General features: G+C 44.2%; 1 pseudogene; it reads left to right on the top strand.

Moving 5' to 3' along the window:
• The first annotated feature begins 299 nt into the window (after nucleotides 1–299).
• LOC142568167 (uncharacterized) lies at nucleotides 300–10,145 on the top strand (annotated as a pseudogene).
• The last annotated feature ends 10,741 nt before the right edge of the window (nucleotides 10,146–20,886 follow it).

The raw sequence follows: 20,886 nt of genomic DNA, 5'->3' as shown, positions 1-20,886 counted from the left end.
TCTAACCCTTACCCTCGTATTGCAAAACTGAAACCAAAGTGCATTGTAAATTCTCAGTGCATTTTATTGTCAGCTGTATGTATTATTAAATTGTTTTCTTCTGCTTCGTTATGCGTTTACTATTCTTCTAAGATCTATAACGGCCACAAGGGGGTCCTGACACTCGAAGAACATTCGTTGTTTACCTCGGTCAGGCCCTGCTTAGCTGCTGTTTAAATTGCAAATTGCATTTTTGCAATGCTCGCATGTGCGAATGCATAGCATAGAAAGTAGACAACCTAAGCCACTTTTTGAGTAGCATGGCAAAGGTGAGATTGCAGAGAAGGCGCAAATGTGAGTTTGCCGGGAACCAACACACGACAAAGCATCCGTCTCCTGAGCTAGTGGACGCGGGCGTTTTAGCAAGTGGCAAGAAGCTTGGGAACATCGAGAAAAGCTACAAAGCTCTATGGCCAGATTCTGCTCTCCAAGGGAACAGGATAGTTGAATTCGACATCCTTTCTTCAGTACTAGCATGCCCTGAATGCAAGAATTCATCATTGAAGCTGGAAGGATGGTCTCATCAAGGGATTTGCTCTACCTTTGCGGTTGTGTGTGGCTTCAAGCATTCGTTCAATGCATAGATTAGCATGGTGCGTGCTAATGAGAACAATGTTCGACTAGTGCATGCAATGCGACAGTTAGGGAAAAGGTATTCAGGTGCGACAATGTTCTCTAAGTGATGGCATGCCTCCCTCTACGCGCCAATTCGCCTACCACAGAACATCATCTCAAATATCTGCAGCAGCTGGAAAAGTAGCATCGAATTCGATGACTGATGCTGCTGCAGAAGTTTTTCATGTCATAAGGAGTGGTGAGTGCAGTGTTTCCGGTGGCGAAACGTGGCAGAAGCGTGGATGTGTGTCAGTGATTTCTGTTGACACAGGAAAAGTTGTTGATGTTGAGGCACTTTGTAGCACATGCATGGCTTGCAAAACGAAACGAAAGTTGAACCCTACAAGTGCTTCATGCAAGGGCTGGAAGGCAAGTTACACTTCTTGCCAAGCAAACCATAAAGGAAGTGCAGGTAGTATGGAGACGGTTGGTTTGTACAGACTATTTGCGAGATCACAAGCAACATGAAGCTTGAAGTACCTGGAGTACTATGGTGAGGTGATTCAAAGAGCTATGCCACTGTAAAGGACATGTATGGAGAACACAGGGAGCAGAAACTTGAATGCATTGGACATGTCCAGAAGCGTGTCGGCTGCTGCCTGAGGAAACTAAAAAAGACAGTGCGGGGACTTGGTGGTAAGGAAAAGTTGACTGATGCCCCTATTGACCCGCCTGCAAAACTACTATGGGATCGCTATAAGAGCTAACGTGGGAAACCTTTCAGACAGGAAATAAGCCACCGTGGCCAGCCTCTTCCACTGCAGCTCTACAGATGCGCAAGCAAGACATGGCCTATGTCCATTAGGAACGAACAGCTGGTGCGGGTACAAAAAGGTAGACTCACTCAGCCAAGGGAAGTACGTCCACAAAGGAGGACTTCCGAATGATGTGCCAAGCAGAATAAAAGCTATGTACAGCGATCTCTGCTCAGATGAATTTTTATAAAATGCCTGCATGGCAAGACACAAAATGCAAGTGAATGCTTCAACGGACTTATATGGTAGCGGGCTCCCAAGGAGGTGTATGTCAGCTTGCCTACAGTACTGTTTGCCTTGTGTGACGCTGTTGCACACTTTAATAATGGTAGCATAAGCGCCCTGGACATACTGAGGCAGGCTGGCATTGAACCAGGGTACTACACAGGAGCTTGCAATGGCAGAGATCACCAGCGCATGCAGAAGGCTCCATGCAAATGAACTGACGAGACAAAACAGGCTAGGAAGAAAAGACGAGCAGCCGCACGAACAAAACAAGACTACTGCATCTCACGAGGTCCCCAGCTATGAGCCTGGAGCATTTTTGGCATTTATGTGTTGTTTCTCAGATGTTTCACATGGTTTGAAATGTGTTTTTCTCAAAACAAGATTTTACTTCACCTCATGTTACGCAAACGGTGATAACTTTTTCTTAAATGAATATTTTAAATTGAATTTTGCATGCTCATTCATCACACACAGATGTGAAATGAACCATGATGAAAAACACTGATGCAACAGTTATGACTTTAGAGCCCGTTTTGCAAATATATGTCACCAAAACTGATCATTTTTTTTAACTTTGTTTAGTTTTTAGAGGATTTCTTTTTTAGTGTTTATCACGTTTGTCCTGGTTAATTCATTGAATAGGACATACATTTAGCAACACATATGCCAAAGCTTCCCTCAATTCTTCATTTCAGTTGTTACTTAATGCTCGCGAGACTCCCAATTTTAGCACTTCTCGTTACTATAACTAACTGCCTGAAAAAAATTTGGACAGAACATTGTTATAATCCTGGCTGCTGAATTAAGTTTTTTGAGTGTGGCCTCCTATCAATTCTTTGCACAGACCAACTCTAGGCTGTAGTGTACACTTTACAGCCTGTGGATCAAACCCTTAGCTCCAAGCATACATCACACTTGAATTTCCTAAGAACAATGGAAGGAAAAGTAATGTCGGCAGAAAAGCAACAAAAGTGCCAAAATAATCACATGTAAGCTTGTGACAGCCATAACCCAAGCTGCCTTCCTGATATTCCATCTGTACAAGGCTGCTAGTGCAAAATGGGTTACAGCGCCTTAAAACCACCATCTGGCCAACTTCTGACGATTAAATAAGACAAAAAACAATCAGTGCGGAAGACTGCATTATGAAAGACAATGCGGACTAGTTGAGATGACAAGCAACCTTCGTTCCATAACATCTCGAGAAGAACAAGTTAAAAGATTTTTCAGGGAAGTATGGCAATCTGACCGTAATGCTGCCATACGGGATTTCTCACATCCTTTAGTAGAACTAGGGATCTGGCTGCTGGTTCACAGCCTTGCTTGCTCACAGTAATTCGTGCTGCGCTCAAGCTGCTTGTGGTAGCTCGCATGCAGGCTACTAACATATTGGCGTACGCTATTACCGTAGCAGCCATACAAGCTCCTTGTTGACTTTTAATACAAAGCCGGCATAATGAAATGTCAGAAACAAAATTCATGAATGACTTCCTAAAAAAACTGTGTGAATAAGCTATCTATTCAAACAATGTAATTGTGTAACTCCCCTTAACATGATCGCTGTAAGTCAATGAAAGGCTCAATGGCAGTGCAGATATTGCACATAAATAAATAAGAGATTTTATATAAACTGCAACCATTGTGAAACTCCCCCAAATAGTGTTGCTGTAGGACAACTAAGCCTCATGGAGCTGCAGATATTGCACATAAATAAATAAATAAATAACAGGTACACACAAGCTATTAAACAAGGGTTGACTAGTAGCAGAGAAAGGAGGCATGTTAAACATCGCATTAAAATGGCATCTGGCATTGGTGTGGACATAACACTGAGAACAATATTGCTACACTTGTGGTTTACGAGAATGAAGTGAAGCATGCAGAAAAGTATTAGCCAATTTCATGGCCTCCAAGACCTACAATGCGATAAACTAGGGTGCCTCAAAGTGTCCACTTCTGGCCGTTTGTGTAAGTGAAATCAACAGAGTATGCCTTCATTCAAGCCAGTGTATCTATCCCTTTTTCGGTTTGCGCTGCGCTATTTTCACATGTTCAATGCAAACCACCTTGGCAAGCAATAATACCAACAGATGAAGTAAAACAAAAAGCACAAACACAGTGCTGACTAGGAACTCCATCTATCCACTGCCATGCTTTCCCTTTTACACACTGTCATGAGTCACCAGCAAAGGATGTGCGATAATGTGAAGATAACGCCGGTCAATGAAATGGAGAATAATGTGTGAGGCGAGCCCCATATGAAACATAAGGGAAAAAAAATCACGAAGGGGAGTGCAGAACAACCGAAAGCTGAGTTAGTTGGTAAGGATTCATTATGCAAAAAGGTGAGGCGTGCAGACAGGACACAAGAGAAGTGGACAACACGAACGTGGACTATCAGTGCTCCCTTCAGTTGATAGTCGGCATTTGTGTTGTCCACTTCTCTTCTCTTGTGTCCTGTTTGTACGCCTCACCTTTTTGCATAATAAAAAGGGGAGAAAGGCTGAGAAGCGCGCACTGCTGACGTGGATGAGTAGCAAGGTATCAAAAAATAAAGGTGAATAAATTAAAGCTCTACAAATTCTGTGCCACCGGATCCTTGTGTGCCCTGAAAAAGTTTATGAGCTCTAATGATTTCACACGTGGCTTCGTGTTGCACAGATCCAAAAAACCATGCTAAAAAATGTAACTAGGCGGTGTGCCTTCTTTGGATATTCCACGTTAAATACCCAAAAAGAGGCAAAAAGGCATGCCAAACCGCCGAGAAGTGAAGTGGCCTGTAGGATTCGCTCCCTGTCTATGTACAGGGACAGCTGCCCATTAGCTTCTTTGAGCAGACATGGAGTCACTGGCACCTCCGTCTGTAAAAGAAAGAGTAAACATACTAACCAAGATTACATTTTGCTAGAGGTATAATAAATCTCATTTTCTAAAATGCCCAATCAATGAACAGAAGATTTCTGAGCTAGGACATTGCCCTGCTGAATGCCAGAACAGGGCCACATCGTTGAAACTGTAAAATCTTGTGATCTTCAACTAATGTTCAGGCCATGACTGAGTACAGTAATGAAAAATATACAATTATGTTTGGTCACAGCATTCAACACTGAGAAGTTTAGTGTACAGTAGAACCTTGTTGATCCAATTCAGATGTGTACCGTTTTCGGTGCCAATCTTCAGAACAATAACATGAGAAATGGACCAATACAGTTACGTGTTTTTTTACCTGCTAATACGTCCCCAAAAACACATTCCTTGGGCACCAATGTTCAGTACGTTGCCAAACTTCAATCACATTAAACATTTCCCAGACGCTAGATCCAGTGTGGATGAGAAAAGGCTCGAGGCACATACAATCGAGCAGTAGCCACCTACAGCAGCAGCTTCCCCGGAGTACACGCTTGCCCTTGTCATATGAAAACACAGGCACACTCAGTTTTCTTTTCTGGAACCGACAAATTTTCTCAGGAGCCATTGCCGTTTTCTTCCTTCATGGTCATTCCATGTTGGATTCCACCGCAATTAGCACATATACTTATCGGACAGCGCATGAGGCATGATGTCATTGGAAACGTACTGCACGCCCTTAATACCCTGTAACTCCAATGTAGCACTGCTCTCCGTGCCAACTGAATGTGCTGTCTCACTCTGGCAGACTCATGCTCAAGCATCGCACACCAGCTCAATTTCGTTTAGGTTTTCCGTTACCATCTTAAAACACTAGGCAATGAAACAAAAAGCGCATCTCACTCCACTTGGGCCCTACTAGCTTGACGTGTGTACACGTTTCATGCCACAATAATTCTTGCCGATTGGCTATGTCGAAACTTTAAGCCAAATACCCTGCCTAAAGTGAAGCTGCTGATCCATGTCAAATCTAAGGAGTGCAAATGGAAGCTTGCCACATCTGCAAAGAAGACAGTGCATCTTGGTCTGCTCAGGCCCCATTAGCTTAGTGCAAGTGTCAGCATTTCAAGCCACAAAGATTCCCGCAACGCTTCACATTGCTGATGGAAACTACAGATGATTCTGACAAATTTTTTAATGAGTAGGGGCCATACGTTTCACCAGTTAGTACATTTTGTCCTTCATTTCTTTTCAAACCTTATAGACAAGGTTCTACTGTATATGCAGGGTAACTCATTAATGCAAGTCACACTCACATGTTTGCATGCACTTAATTCTAAAGCACTCACCGCTGACAAAATTACAGTTAAAGGTTCTTTGCAGCGAGATGCCAGGAACTCCAATGTCGCGAGTATGGGATTTTCTGCAAAGAGTAAAAAAGTGGACTTCAGTTCGTGAACTTCTAGATATTGTTAAGGGGGCCCTGAAACAGTTTTCTAAAAAATCGTAGAATAGCCTTACAACACACAGCCTACACAGCACACCACCACCATCTCAGAGGCCATGCACAGCAGACGCAGCTACGAGCATTGCAAAGAACAAATTATTTTTTTCTTTTCGAAATTTCGGACATAGATTTCATTTATTTAACTCAAACAATTATGTATTACTGAAAATGTTCTCACAAAGGTAGGCAAACTGCTTTCAATGACAACATTGTTGTATGCGAGAGCAACTTTTTGACACAAGATTGTAAATTTCCTACTGCATGCTGTGCAATATTTGGCTCACATGTTCACAGGAGCCTCATTAACAGATAGTCACAATTTTTTACTATGTTCAAAAAGTGTTCTAAGGGGGGTATTTTGTAAGGGTTCACCTAATGAACTGTCCATTTCTGCAGCTGCTGATTGGATGCAGCTGTACGAGCGAGGAGGAGACGAGCGGCCCTAGCCAATCAGCAGCGGCCGAAATGGAGTCCACTAAGTGAACTCTTACAGAATATCCCCCCCCAGGACCGACTAAACTATTTTTAAGAAAAGCTTTTTTTACAAGCAGCTCTTAACTGCACATAATCGCGTCTAATGTCAAGAAACAAAATAAAAAACCTGCATGGTTCATAGGCCATGCTGTTTCATGGATCAGAAACACAAAAGGGGAAAGGCAGAATGAAAATGCAACATGCATTGTTTTTCATACCTGTTGTTCAACATGCAATGTTCACATTTTGTTCACATGTAAGACATCTGGCGTACACATGCAAAAAACATTGAATGCATCTGCTGCAAGTATTACAATTTATTGGTGCATTTAATTCAATTTTTCATAAATATCTGAAGGAACAGACGATGAAGGCAGGGAGAGCATAAGAAAAATGAATAGTTATTTTAATTTATTTTTTTTACAATACCCCTAAAGGCCCTCGAAGGAGGGTATTACATAGGGGGGGATATAAGAACAGCAAGTGTACATTCAGGTACAGCATACATAAAAAGAAAAACATTTACAAGACATGCGTTTTTGATTTTCGTTCAACAAAGCAGTGTAGTCATCGTAAGGAACAAAAAAAAAACGTTACATAAAAACGTCAGGAGCAAGCAACAAATCACAAAGCATAAAAATTATCAGGGAAACACACTTAATAAGGAAACATTTTAACAGCTTTTCACAGTAGTGCAAATTGTTTCCTTAAATTTGGCTATGTCAGTTTCCATGGCTATTTATGATGGTAAATCGTTCCAATCGATGATAGTGCGTGGTGCGAAGGATTGAGCGAAAGTTAATGGCCGACACAAAATGAGTTTCACTTTGTTAGGGTGATCGCGGCGAGGAAAGATAATCGGCGGTGACTGAAAGAAATATATGATATGTAAAATTGATATGTACATATAATGTGGAGGAAAATGAAACCTCAAAAAGCACCTCATGGCTTTAAGTCATGTCATGAAGTGGTATATGAGGGGTTATGGGCCAGCCAGTGGGGTAGTCAGCATTTTTCTTGGTGGGCCACACATTTGACTGGGGAAAGGGCAGCAGAGTTGGGCAAGCCAATACTAAAAAAAAGTTTCAGGAGAGGTGTGTGTCTGGTGTGCTACCCTCTGCTATGCCACTAGCACCAGCTGCCTGCTCTTACGCTCACATACTGACATGACCGATGCTGGCTAATTTCAGGGCTAATCTTGTGCAGAGACCACCAAGAAACTGCCCAGAGGGATAACACCACTGTAGCTTAATCAGTAGCGCACTGTATGCGCAGTGCAGAGATGTGAATTTGATTCTCACCTGTGACACGCCTTTTTATTCGCATTTATTTCTCTTCACAAATTGTTACATTTCAATGAAACAATTAACTTCCCCTACACTTTTTCACGCTTTGTGCCTGTCTTATACAATTCTGACCAACAAAAGTTGAGCCCCTCAGTTCCCCCGTTCTCACTTGACTAAATGGTATCGACATTTTGTCTATAGCATTTTAACGCCATGTTAGCGTGCAAAAGTGCCTAATACCTTAATGCTTTTACCAGGGTACACATGCATAATAAATTGAACTAATTGAATTTACCTGCTGCAACATGTGAGAAGGCAGCAACTTCGCTGTCATCAGTATGCTTGAGGACAATGTCGCATTGCTGCTCACATCCTTGGACCGAAGCAGTCTCCAGCATTCTTTTTGAACACAATGCTGAATTCTAGAAGTAACTGACAGTAAAAAGCAAGAGGATTACCATAAGTTACCAGAAAACCACACAATGTAAACATACCGAAGCCTCCGATGCAAAAAATGGGTACAGCATCAATGCCTATGATATTGTGAGGCTTCGAAATCGCTCATGCCGCTCCTTGGCAGTGGCCAGAAGGCGTGGCCTCACGTCATCGTTCACAGCATTCGCTGCATTTTGTTGCAGCCATTCGTTATGCCGCTGCAGCGATTCGGCCGTCTCACCATAAACAACCAGATGGCTGCAGTCCTCCAATGTATACAAGAAAGGATTGCAGAACTGAATCTTTAAACATGGAACAATTCCAGCCTAATGACAGTCATATCATTTCTGTGGCTCTCAATATAATGTTTAGCATGTAGCGATTTGTGCAGCAATTTATCGAGTTAGTGTTCACATGAAGCTCTCATCAGAGTATGCTCACTTTGCTCTGAATTTGCACTGCTGCTGACTGTCAATTCCAAATCTCATTATAGTGAACCCCACATTAATTAATTTCTCAAATTTACGAATATTTTAAAGATCCCCGCCAGATTGTCTATATCTTCAGAGTAAACAAATCATGGAACTACTAATTTCAATACAGCGCATATTTCAGAATAACGCACAGGGTTTCTTTTCCCCGTTATAACCGAGGAACATCAGTATTACGAATTCGGCTAAAAGTAACAGCGCCGCAACCCTCGCGTGAAACAAACTGCAAATGCAGTAGCTATCAACAGCACGATGCCGAGTGTCAATTGCTTCACCACAACCTTCACCAAGAACTTCACGACAAAGGTTTCGCAATGTTCACACAAGATACAATGATGAATGCAGCTAGCAATGGCAGTTTTCGCTGCAGGACAAATTGGACGTATTGCAGGAAATCGATGCAGGGAAAAAGCAAATCGATGTGTGCAGAGAGCGTGGCATTGCCCCATAGTCCATCGCGACCATTTTGGAAGACCGAGACAAGACTGTCAAGCTTCACCGGGAATCGCAGCTCACTCCTACAAAAAAACGACCGCGACTGGGAAACTTTCAAAATGTGGACCAAGCTGTTCTCATGTGGTTCAAGGACACCAGACTGCAAGACGTTCCCATGTCTGGCCCAATGCTCCAAGAAAAAGCCAGCGAATTTGCTAATGCACCTGAAATAACTGGGTTCGACGCCAGTGCTGGTTGGCTTTTTCGTTTCCCCAAAAGGAATGAAATACCTTGCAGGTAGTCTCGGGCGATGGAAAGGCTGCTGACAGAGAAGTTGCAGATTCCTGGCATAATGATAGTTTTCTACAGGTTGTTCAATCGCAATCTGAAGATATTTTCAACGCGAATGAGACCGCATGTTCTTACCAACTACTGCCAGACCAGACAATGCACTTCAAAGGGCAGCAGTGCAAAGGAGGCAAGAAGTAACATCTTGACATTAGTCCTGCTCTGCAGTAATGCAACAGGCACGAAGAAAATTGAAGTGATCCTCGGCAAGTACGCGAAGCCTCGCTGCATGAGACATGTCGTTACCGTACGACTACTTCGGCAGCAAACAAGCCTGGATGACCAGAGAACTCTTTTCCGAGTGGCTCTTCAAAGTTGACGACCAGATGAGGACGGATGACCGAAGTATTCCCTTGGTAGTCGACAAATGTTGAGCTCACATTGTGAATGTTCACTTGATGCACGATCGCTTCGAGTTTCTGCAGCCAAACAACACGTCCTTGCTGTCCAGGGCATTATAAAGCGTGTGAAAGCAGAATTTCGTAAGCGCCTTGTGGAGCAGTTGATTAACAACCTCCGATTAAAGCAGCCGACTGCAATCACTCTTCAGGCAGCGGATATGCTCACAGGATCTTGGTGGAACTTGAAGGCATTCACCATTGACAACTGCTGGCGAAAAGCAGCGCCTGTGCAGCTTGAAGATGACCTGGAGATGACCAACAACATCAACACAGGAGACCTGTAGGCCAAGGTTGCGGAACTGCTGCCCACCGACTCTTCCTTCTACTATATGGAGAGCGACAGCGCAGCACTAACGGCGGTGGACCTGACAACCAAAGAGATTGTTAACTGCGTTTGCGGTGTCTCCAGTGACGATGAAGACTCGAAGGAAGACGACTGTGGGTCACCGAACACAGAAGATCCTGTCGAACATTGATGTTTTAGTCCACAGAAACAAAGTCCGCACTTTGATCACTTGGTGCAATGACATACCCAATTAGGTACTGCAAGAAGTGGAAGATGTATACGCATTCCTAATTCGTCGTGCCTGCTGCACGCTCCAGAAGAAAATCACCGATTTCTTCAAGTACAGCAGCTTGGAAGTGAGGGAAACATTTTTATTTAAGAACATGCTTGTCTGCACAAGCATCTACTGCCAAGGTACATCATTTTTATTCCTAGGTTTGTCCACCGGCTTATAACCGCAAGTTTTTCGTTACAATATTTGAAAATAACAATTTTCGGTGGTCCCGTGTGATTCGTAATATCGAGATTACACTCTACTGTTTGTAGAAACATGGGCCCCACCAGGCACTTTGCCTTCTGCCCTCCTAATGAAGCGTACATGTATTTATACACTGAATAAACTCCACGTCTACAAATGCCAGGAAGCAGTGCAATGTTCTGGGGTGCGGGAATATTAGAAAATTTATAATAACAAATCAAATACAGTGGACACCCATTAAACGAAACTCAGTTAAATGAAAATTACTGATAAACAGAAGTAGATAGGTAGGTTGGTTGCCTATGTCCGGCGCAGTAAAAATCCTTTGCTTAATTGAGATTACTGATTTGTGGCTTTTTGTTAAATGGCACAAAAAGTAAACACTAGGAATGAAATAAATCTTCATAGCCAACTCCACGGCCAGCACAACCAATCCAGTAGTGGTCCATGGGCTTCAGCGAGCTTGCTAACTATTCATGCAGTGGTTTGTGCTGTTCTGTATCAGACCAACAGGCATTCGGTGTTTAAGGCTAATGGAGAGCGTGAAAACCATCTCAACTAGTTTGAGTTACCATAAAGTATACAGAATGGTTTCGATAAGCACTGCTTAGATTGAGATGAACAAGCAATGCGCTGTACTATACCAGGACAATAGGTCAACACAAGAATAACTGTTTTTATAGTAACAGAGAAAGCTAAGTGGGACCTGGAGAGGTTAACCTAGTGACAGGCCAGGCGTGCAAGGAAAAGAAAATATATCAAAGCAAGTTTTATGTTAAGCAGCCTTGCCTTATTATAGTGTAAGTACAAGCACAATGAACTGCCATTAACAATGAGTATTAGTTGTAATACTGTACTAATGGTTCTCTGAAAATGACATCTTTGGGCATGCAGTGTCAAATAAAAACATACTCACAAACAGGCGGCACAACTTGTTATTTGAAGTCTACGAGGGAGGCTGCCGCGGCATTTTGTGAAGACTCTGTTCCCGCTTTTGTAATATCTCTGGTGGGCAGTTCTCGACCTTCTTCCTCATATATTTAAATTTGTTACGCAGGCCGAGAACCCATGACTCCTGCAAATTACTTGAATTAGCAACACATAGAAAGTAAACACTGCATAATGAAAACATGAGTGAGCTATGTGACCAAGAATACACTTACAAGGTGAAATAAAAACGTTTCAAGACTGGCTCTATTTTGAAGGAAGTAATTTTTGCATGTGGATTCAAACACTGTAACCTTCAAAAAAGTTCCCTTGCGGGGCAATAGGGTGCTCGCAATGTTCCTGCCACTTTGCAAGTAAGTGCTGGAAGCGTTTCCCAGAAAGAGTCGAGCACCTTCATCCTACTGAGATTATTTGCAAATTTTACAACTCAATAACAAGATTTATTGCAACTTTTGCAATGAGTTCTTAATTTTTTTGAGGAGACTAAAATAAGAAAGAGCAAATCCTGATGAATGACCTTCCTTTCACATCAATGATCATCAGTTGGGAGAAAACTTAGGCGTGCAGGTGCACCCCTCAGACAAGGCAATAGTCGTTAGAAGAAAAGGCCTATATCTCTACAATCGAAAAAAGGCTAAAAAAGTCTGCAACTTGACAGACTGCGTGCCCATTAGGTTTTTGCTTGCATTTAAAGTATTTTTCATCAGGAATTCCTACTTAATGGCCAGATATAAAGAGCACATTTCACTGCTAAGTTTCAGAGCATCTGAGGGGGTCGTTCAATGAAAATGGCCACATCTGGGGCGCACAAGGAGCTGGATGCTGCAGAACAACAATGCACACTGTCACAGAGAACTATGCACAAGCGAGTTTATTGCCGGAAGCATTGTTTCTCTTGCATATTTATCCTACTAATTCAGATTTGACTCACCCTTATTTCACTTTTCTCAAAATGAGAAATATGGCTCAAATGTTGCCAATTTTATAAGAGTGCTTTAATCAAGTGTAAACTACAGGAGAGGGTGCTTGGCTCATTTGAAAAGGATACCTTCGCAAAGTGGCAAGAGCATTTGATTGTTGGGCAAGGCTGACGGTGTTTTTCAAAGGTGACAGTGTTTGAATGCACATAAATCACTCTGTTCAAGATAGAGCCAGTCTCGACATCCTTTCATACTACCTTGTATATACACAACATTTGATGTAAAGTTCCAAGACATATATTTTCTTCTGTATAAGTGATTCCCTGAAGCATTTGTTTGCAAGTATGTACAACAGCATCTTTTGGACTGAAACTGTGTTTTTCGGTTTAGCTGCTGTGGCAGCCACGATAGCATTATGTGGTGGAAAATCCTTTGTAATTAGTTGGCACATACCACTGTGAGTGACTGTGAAAAGGACATCCCTGTAGAACGTGTACACAAAGTTCTCAGTGAAGCTTGGCAAGACAGAGGAGAGGGACCTGTAAGAGCTTCTTTGTGTCACTTATGGCAACAATATTATTGTGGAGAAACATGTGCAAGTGGCTGAACCAGTTTGACTTGAGAGAAGTGTCAGCAGGAGATTACACAGGGCTGGGGCAACATTTAACCTCACAGAATGATGACATGGTTAGGATCAGGAGCATCTTAGAGCAAGAGCTCACTGTTCAGCACACATGCTATCGATGCCCTTGACATCAGTAAAACAACATGTCTCCAAATTTTGCGCAAGTTGGGAAAATGAAATCTTAATGCCAGACTAGTACCGCACTCCCTCTCTCAGGATTACAACAGAAATGTTAGTTTGTGGTGACTTCCTCGTAGGCGCACACAGGGATGCTGCATTTATCAACAGCATCATGACCGACAACAAAGCATGGTGCTTTCATTACAACCCTCAAACGAACAAGCAGAGCATTAAATGATGGTTTATGAGCTAACCGACATCAATACAGCTGCAGCAGCAGCAGTCCAAAGCAAAGACGTGCTTTATAGTCTTTTCGATGCCAGAAGTGTCGCACACCATGAGTCTCTCACAAGGACTGACAGTAAGTTGAGTTTTATATCGGTGTGCCCATATGCATGCATGACACATGGGACGCTGTCGCCCTCACGTATGATCTTCTGGACAATAAGCGTTCAGCATAATGCGAGGCTGCACACTGCCCTGGTCCTGAAAATTTAGATTTTTCCCTGTACAATTTTTTTGTTCCTCCATTTAAAGAGAGCCCTAAAAATGCTTGATAGAATGCGCTGAGGCCGTCAAGGATGTAAAGGAGCTTGAAGGAAAGCAACGAAGCTGACAGCCCTGCCAGTAAAAACTTATTCTACTCCTGAGACCTCAAAAGCGTTGCAACCTGAATAAGAATGCAAGCTAAAATGTTAAAATGTTGAATGCCTTTTTTATAGACTCAACCTCCAAACTTTACGGACAAAGGTTGTACCAGGGTCCTTCAATCCTTCTGTTTTTGTCAAGAAAATTCCACGAAAGTATCACTTAGGGATAGAAAGTGCCACAAGAGGCAATGACCTAACTATAGAGCATCAGTCTACCATGCTGGGATGGCAGGGGCAGCACAATTATGCAAATTTTTCACCAAGACAAGCACCTCCCCACATTTGATTTAAGCAGTTTGCAGGCTGAACATGCTACAGGAAGTTTAGGCCAAATAATTTAGCGTGCAACGAATTTGTGGAATTATACATCTCAGTGATTATGTAACGAACATAGCCCACTAAGTCACATCACTCGCAGAAAGAGTTCTGGTTGGCCTTGTCACGGTGATAACAGCTGGTCATGCCTTTCCTCCTCCTCATCATCGTCATCATCATTAGCCTTGCTATGCCCGCTGCAGGGCAAAGGCCTCTTCCATACTTCGCCAACTACCCCGATTTTGTGCTAATTGTGGCCATGTTGTTCCTGCAAACTTCTTAATCTCATCCGCCCACCTAACTTTCTGCCGCCCCCTGCTACGCTTCCCTTCTCTTGGAATCCAGTCCGTAGCCCCTAATGACCTTTCCTCCTAACTGTCCATTAAGCCAAGTACCCAGCAAAAACTTCTTAACAAAGATTAAAGTAATATGTAAAGTGCACCTGTTCATTTTGAGAGGTATATGCAAAGCTTACATATAGAAATTCTTGTTTTCAGTCTGAAGAACTATTTTGGTACAACCATTCATCAATGGTGTTTAACATCTTAAACCAGGAAGATTAGAGACCGCTTTAGAGGAAGCCTTCAGAACCTGCAACCTTGTGCTGATCAGGATTGCAATAGTAACACAGGTCATAGTTGCATGTAGGAAAACCATGGATCACATAGTCAACCTGCTACGTCTACAGCTGCCTGTATACACGTGCTAAGGATAAGTTCTCATGCTCAGACACTTCACTTGTAGACTCACTGGCCAAAAGCCATTCTGGAACAATTAAAAATATGACTATATCTAAAACCAATTATGTGAAACGTTACGGCCAGCAACGACACACTGCATGGCACAATTTATACCATATTGGAACTAAATATTTTTTGCCTAAATTTGCGGCAGACTAGCTCCGAAAACAATTGCTTAGCACAGTACCATTCAGTTCATTATACAAGGTAGGTATGCAGTGACAAATATGACAAGCTAACAGGCACAGTTAGACAGTGATGAACCCCGCAGGGGCGTCTGCGCAAGCAGGCGTTTGGTGCCTTGCGACACCACGTACCCGAGCACACGAGGGTTGGACCCTCCCGCGTGTAGCCGTGCGCGGCTTAGCCGTGTCCGGGGAAAAGGGGATCCTGGGGGTTGAGCCAATGCCGGGTGTTTGGACCTTTACGGCCCCTCGGCGGCGGCAACACACCCCTTTGGCCTCGGCTTAACGTAGACGGCACCCCCGGACTGACCCGCCCGGGGGAAATCGGTAGTTGCCTTTTCCTGTCTCTCTCTTCCTCTAATCTTCGTCTTTCTCTTACTTTTCATCTTTCCTGTCTTCTCCTAGCTTCCGCTTACTTCCAATTTTTCCAGGCAGCAAGGGTTAACCTTGTGTGAATAACCAACCTAGGTTATCTCATATTTGGTTATAGCGATAACGTAAAGCTGGCGCTTGCAGGACCTGTTTTTACAGTCCCTGTAACGTCCCCTTGTAGGGCTCCATGGTGGGTGGCTGGCGTTGTTGCCGAAAATTCAATTCCTTTATGGCTAGCTCCTTCCCTCCGCTTCCTGATCGCCCTCACAAAAGAGGGCGCACCGATGAAGTTTTTCAGTTCCTTGGACGACAAAGACCAAACTTCCCACAATACCATGTGATCCACTCAGAAAAATCCGACAAACAAGTACGAAACATTTCCCCTTTTCTAGTTTCCAAGTCCTTAACTGATGTCCTTGGTTCAGGCTACAAGGTATCAAGGCTGGCAAGTGGTGATCTCCTGCTAGAGCTCCATGATCAGAAACAGTACGATAAGTTGCCCAGTCTAGTATAATTCGGAGATGTTCCATTAACAGTGACTCCACAACGCACGCTCAACACCACCCGCGGCGTTGTCTCGGATGACGATTTGCTCCAGCTGACAGAGGCTGAGCTCCTGGAGGGCTTCAGTGATCAGAATGTTGTCAATGTGAGAAGAATTAAGATAAGAAGGGATGGAAAAGAAATTCAAACAAAGCACCTGATACTCACATTCGGTTCAAGTATTCTGCCCGAGTCTGTAGAGGCCGGGTACATAAAGCTCCGTGTCAGACCATATGTGCCAAATCCCCTAAGATGCTTCAAATGCCAGCGTTTTGGCCACAGCTCGCAGAGCTGCCGAGGCCGCCAAACATGCGCCAAATGCAGTGCCCTTGAACACGCCACTGAAGCTTGTGCGAACACTCTCCACTGTGTAAACTGTGATGGGGAGCACGCCGCGTACTCGCGGTCGTGCCCATCGTGGAAAAAAGAAAACGAAATTGTAACAATAAAAGTAAAGGAAAATATAAGTTTCAAGGAGGCACGTAGGCGGGTATCGTACCTGCCAAGGAAAAGCTTTGCCGATGTGGCGCGTCAGGGGGCATCGCCACAACGGCCTCCGGCGGCTGTCCGACCCACAAGCAGTGAGTCGGCAGTTACGCCATCTGCCCCCATGGTGGTCGCAGCTAGCGCTGCCCCACCACCCGAGCAGAAGGGACCATCAACCCCGAAGGTAGGCGCAGCCGAGGCTGCCCCAACCTCCCCGGCCTCTTCCAGCGCTAGCAACAGCCGGCGCAGCCAAATCCCTCAGGGAGCCCCATCGACCTCCGGGCTGGTGGGCACAGGGGTCTTGCCCCCCAAGGCGGGACCTTCCCTGGTAACTTCTCGCTCACAAGAGCACGTGTCCGGCGCCTCACAAGAGGCAATGGACACTACACCTATCCCCACGGCGCGCCAAGCGCCTAAGGAGCGGCGAGGCTCCCTCGAACGCTCCAGAAAGGGCAGAACTCCCGTTACAGGGCCTCGAAAGAGCCCTGTAACCTAAAGCATCACCTCCATTTCCATACACACAGCACATATTTACTTTCAGTATGGATACACAAATTATTCAATGGAACGTCAGAGGTCTGCTTAGGAACCTTGATGACGTGCAAGAGCTCATTCAAAAACACAATCCAAAAGTGCTGTGTCTACAGGACACACACTTAAAACCAAAACACACAAATTTTCTTCGACAGCACATAACTTTCCGCAAAGATCGCGATGATGCTAAGGCATCATCTGGCGGTGTTGCCATTGTAATTCAAAAAAGCATAGCGTGTCAATGTTTACAGCTACGAACGGCCCTCGAAGCAGTAGCGGTTCGAGTTGTCCTACTGAACAAACTCATCACTATTTGTTCGATTTACGTACCCCCGCATTACCAACTAAACAAACATGAATTTCAGTCCTTGATAGATCAATTGCCAGAACCTTATCTTGCTCTTGGCGATTTCAATGCACACAGCAGCTTGTGGGGAGACTCTCGTATTGATGCGCGAGGTCGTCTCGTTGAGCAGTTCCTTTTTTCTTCTGGAGCGTGCCTTCTCAATAAGAAAGAACCCACATATTACTCTCTTGCAAACAGAACCTTTTCGTCAATAGATCTTAGTATAGTCTCCGCGGCTATACTGCCCGCACTCGAATGGGAAGTTACGAGCAATCCTTACGGGAGCGATCACTTCCCCGTACTGCTAAGAACATCTAAAGAAAATGAATTTCCTCCACAAGCTCCTAGGTGGAAGATACATACAGCCGACTGGGAGAAATTTCGAACTCTTACTAACATCTCGCTGGCTGATATGTCTTCTTTAGAAATAGATGCAGCTGTGGCGTACTTTACAGCCTTCATCATAGATGCCGCAACTAAATGTATATCACAAGTAAATGGATTGGCAGGCAAACGGCGTGTCCCCTGGTGGAACGACGATTGTAGGATCGCTCGTAAGAAACAAAATAAAGCGTGGGGGTTGCTACGCGCCTCCCCCACTGCGGAGAATCTTATCAATTTTAAAAAAGCGAAATCCCAAGGCAGGCGAACCCGCCGACAGGCCAGAAGAGAGAGCTGGCAGAACTTTTTAACAGGTATCAACTCGTATACAGATGAGGCCAAGGTCTGGAACAGGGTTAGTAGAATAAGAGGGCGACAAACATACTCCCTCCCTTTAGTAAACACACAAGGCGAAACCCTGCAAGACCAGGCAGATTCACTTGGGGAGCACTTTGAGCGTGTGTCAAGCCCAATCAATTATTCCCAGTCCTTTCTTAAACGTAAAGAAATAATAGAACGTAAGCCAATCATACGAAAATCCAGGCAGAATGAACCGTATAACCGGCCTTTCGGTATTGCCGAGTTGAGAGCTGCCTTGAACACATGTAAAAGCACTGCACCGGGACCACACAGTCATGTATGACATGATCAGACACCTACATACTGACGCACAAGTTACTTCTTACACTATACAATACTATTTGGGCTTCGGGATACCTCCCATCCACATGGAAAGAAGCGATTGTGGTTCCTGTCCTAAAGCAGGGAAAAGACCCTTCCTTGACGGCTAGTTACCGTCCGATAGCTCTAACTAATTGTCTGTGTAAGCTTTTTGAAAAAATGATAAATCGCAGACTTATACATTTCCTTGAGCTCAACAATATACTCGATCCTTATCAGTGTGGATTCCGAGACGGGCGGTCCGCAACCGATCACCTTGTGCGCATGGAAGGAAATATCCGCGATGCCTTTATACATAAGCAGTTTTTTCTATCGATATTCCTCGATATGGAGAAGGCATACGACACGGCATGGCGTTACGGGATCTTGCGAGACCTGTCGGAAATTGGCATCCGTGGAAATATGCTGAACACAATTGAAAGCTATTTGTCAAATCGTACCTTCCGAGTAAAAGTCGGCAATGAACTCTCACGTCCCTTTAGGCAGGAAACTGGTGTACCCCAGGGAGGCGTGCTCAGCTGCACTCTCTTTATCGTCAAGATGAACACGCTACGTGCTTCACTACCACCTGCCATTTTTTATTCCGTATACGTAGATGATATACAAATAGGCTTCAAATCCTGCAACCTCACAGTATGCGAAAGACAGGTACAGCAGGGCTTGAACAAGGTTTCCATGTGGGCAGACGAAAAGGGATTTAAGGTCAACCCCCACAAAAGTTCTTGTGTTCTCTTCACAAGAGAGGCCTGGTCCCAGATCCTTGTGTAGAACTGGGCGGACACCAAATTCCTGTCAGCAAAGAACACAAATTCCTTGGTGTTATTCTTGACTCTAGGCTCACATCCATTCCTCACATAAAACATCTTAAAGAAAAATGTCTAAAAACAATGAACCTACTTAAAATCCTATCCCACACAACATGGGGTAGCGACAGGAAGTGCCTGTTAAATCTTTACAGGAGCCTAGTTCGGTCGCGAATAGACTATGGAGCCGCAGTATATCACTCTGCCGCACCGAGCGCACTTAAGATGTTAGACCCCGTTCACCATCTGGGAATCCGTCTGGCCACTGGCGCATTTAGAACAAGCCCTCTTGAAAGTTTGTATGTTGAGTCCGATGAGTGGTCACTCCATTTTCGGAGAACTTACATCAGCTTCAACTATTTTCTCAAAGTGCGCTCTAATAAGGAACATCCGTGTTTCACAACCGTTAACGACTTGACATGTGAAACACTTTTTCATAACAGACCCTCTATGAGACTTCCTTTCTCACTGCGTGCAAGAGAACTTAGCAAGGAAATGGAGGTCCCAGTTCTCGACCAACGCCTAATGCCTCCAGCTAAGATAGTACCACCCTGGGAGTGGCAGCTGATAGAGTGTGACACATCCTTTGTACAGGTCACTAAACATGCGTCAGAGACACATATCAAAATGCACTTCTTTGAGCTCCAGTACAAGCACAGAGTTTTATACAGACGCTTCTAAGTCGCATGCCGGGGTGTCCTACGCAGCCATTGGGCCATCCTTCTCGGAATCCGGTGTACTGCACCCTGAAACAAGCATATTTACGGCTGAGGCCCATGCACTATTGTCGGCTGTGAAACATATCAGAAAATCAAATATTCAAAAAACAATTTTATTTACAGACTCCTTAAGCGTCGTAAAAGCCTTGAAGTCACTCTGTAAGCACAAAAACCCTGTACTTACTGAGCTATATTCCATTCTCTGTAGAGCGTATATCTCTGGCCAACATGTCATCATATGCTGGGTACCTGGCCATAGAGGCATCGAGGGGAATGTACTAGCTGACGAAATGGCTACATCACTCACCTCACATGCAATTATTCCTACGGCTGCGGTCCCTGTTACAGATCTGAAGCCTCTCTTACGGAAGAATCTGCGAAGCCACTGGCAACGCTTATGGGACATGGAAACTAAGAATAAGCTTCACTTGATTAAGCCAAAGTTAGGTTTCTGGCCACCGAAAACGAAAACACGACGTACTGATGTCCTATTCTGTCGACTCAGGATAGGACACACCTATGGCACCCACAATTTTTTACTGACAGGAAATGAGCCTCCAACGTGTGGTAGATGTGGTGAGAGGCTGACCGTTCTTCACGTACTCCTGGGGTGTCGGGAATGCGAAGCTGAGAGAAAGAGACGTTTTCCTCTTGTATATCGCCACCACACCCCTCTCCATCCAGCAATGTTTCTGGGTGAAGAAGCGTTCTTTGACACCACAGCCGTCATAGCTTTCTTGAACGATGTAGACTTGCAAGTTTTTAGCCCCATAAATTCATAGCACATCCTCTTCTTTGAGGATGCCGCTGTGATGGTTGTCTTGCAAAGCACGTGCCTCCAGGCCCTTGCATCCCAAGGGCTCTGTTAAGGCAGCAGTGCTTATTGCAAAAAG

The sequence above is a fragment of the Dermacentor variabilis genome, unplaced genomic scaffold (genome assembly GCF_050947875.1).
Source record: "Dermacentor variabilis isolate Ectoservices unplaced genomic scaffold, ASM5094787v1 scaffold_17, whole genome shotgun sequence".
NCBI lineage: Eukaryota > Metazoa > Arthropoda > Arachnida > Ixodida > Ixodidae > Dermacentor > Dermacentor variabilis.
Note: the sequence above shows the minus strand (reverse complement) of the source record. Positions and strands in the feature narration are given on the sequence as shown.